Below are 2,097 nucleotides of genomic sequence, written 5' to 3'. Positions count from 1 at the left end.
CGGCGCAACGGCCGCTGCTGTGTGTGTGTGTATGACCACTGTTCGACGCAGCGGCGGTGCCCGGGTGACTGGGTCGGCGCACAGCTGCAGGGCTTGCCCTACCGCTGCATCTCCCCATGCGCTGTGCCTGTGACCGGCCGAGGGCGGGGGGGGTTGAATGTAGGCTGAACTCCTTGCTGTATGGCAGGGAATGCAGACGGTGGCAGGCAACAAAAAAAAAACACCATACAGCAGCTTATCATTTTTATCATCACTCTCGTTTCCGAAAAGAAAAGAATGTCCGTTCCGTTAAGTTGTCTCATGCTCAGCACCATGTCCACTTTTATTTTTGTGTTTTGCTCGGGCGAATTTTCTTATCCCTCTCCATCAATCGTGTGCGTGTGGGGTTGTAGTCTATGCGATCACGATACTGCTTTGCTATGTTGCTTTTCATTACGCCCCTTACTTCCATTTCGAAACTAGAAGGCGACAGCCAACCTTGAAAAAAAAAAGATAACAACCTCTCCCTATCTCTGTGCTAGTCTCATCCTTGGGTGGGAGGGTCTCAGTGCTGTGGTGGAACTCGGCTACTACAGGGGAGTGATGCCTCTCAGTGCTTGTTTTGCTTGTGTTTGGTTGTCAAGACCCACTCTCTTTGGCCGCGTTGCGATTGCTTTTTTTTTTCTTCTCGCTTTCGCTCTCCTCGGTTGCCTTTTTTACGCGTTGTTTTTCTATTCTATATATATATATATTCGGAAGGGGAGGCTTGAAGACCGCCAGTGTGCACCAAATCAGCGTGCGCAAAGTTTGAGCGGGTAAGAAAGACGGACTCGTTCGGAAGTGGACCATCGAATTTATGCGTTGCGTGACGAACGAGATCTCGCGTTAGTGAGGTCATCTCCGTCGGAAGGCAGCGCACGGCATGCGATCACCTCTGCTTCCTCTCTCTTCCTACTTGCTTCTATTCTTCCTCGCCATCCTGGCTGCCTCCAGCACCAACGCAATCCAGCGCCTCACAGAGCGTTTCGCTCGCCTCACTCTCGGAGCCTCTTCCCTTTCCTTTCAGGTCGGCACAGGCCCCACGCCCCCTTCAAGATGTCCACGACGTCCGTCTTCGAGACGAAGCTGAGGATGCACACAGCACTGCCCAGTGACAAGTTGTTCGCGAGGCATCGGTAGTAAGGTGACTTGACCAAGCGGCTCTGTCGAGGCCGAAGAAAAGCAAGTTGGTCCTCCTAGAACGTCCAGGCGCCTCTTGCGGGACGGGGATCCAATGTGGACGAGGGCTGCGCGCGACTGATGGAAGAGCATGCGGCACCGCGCGTGGTGGCATGCCGTGCTTTCCTGCGCGCACGGAATCCGCACGTACAGAAGCTGAGGGGTAAGAGCCTTGACGCGGAGCCGGCTAACGAGGTCATGGTCGTATGTGAGGAGAGTCTGAAGCGCGTCTCGAAAAGACCAGGCGCAGCGAGCGACTCTCTTGCTTGAAGAGGCGCCTCTCGCGTCGATCATCTACGGGAGAGAGGATTTGCGCGTGGACGGCATCATGCTGCTCCAGACTCTTCTAGCCAACAACCTCACCCCAGAGTCTTGTGTCCCACAACTGAGACACGCCCCTGGGGATGAGCCCTGCCGATCACACAAGGCCTTTCGGGCCTCACATCAACAGCCTTCCGGTCACCCTCTACACCACACAAGCGCATTATGGACATGTCGGCCTACAACGGCCAGATGACTCATGAATTGCAGAGCCCGGGGGTATGGTTCCGCGGTGGTGGTGACTCGAAGAAGCTCGATGCGTCTCGGCCGCGCAATGGGCCGATGCAGCGAGGACTCTTTCGCCTCGGGCACATGAATGCAGGGTTTTGGCTCGATCGCGCAGCCACATCATCCTGCAACGTACGCGCGCGCCTGTTCTGCTCCAGCAGCCGGTTTTGGTGGAGCGGTCGCAAGACAGGGGGCGGGGGCTGGCTGATCAAGACTTGCCCGCGTCATCCGCGCCGCCTGCGCCCCCTCGATGCAGCGAAAAAGCCGCGCGGAGTGGCGGCCGGGGCTCGCCAGCGGTGACCTCGGGTAAGGTCAGACCCCGAACGTCGAGCTCGACTCGACCTTGCGGGG

This window comes from Leishmania donovani, chromosome 36 (assembly GCF_000227135.1).
Source record: "Leishmania donovani BPK282A1 complete genome, chromosome 36".
In the NCBI taxonomy this organism is placed as follows: Eukaryota; Euglenozoa; class Kinetoplastea; order Trypanosomatida; family Trypanosomatidae; genus Leishmania; species Leishmania donovani.
The sequence above is the reverse complement of the archived record's forward strand: the minus strand, read 5'-3'. Positions refer to the sequence as shown.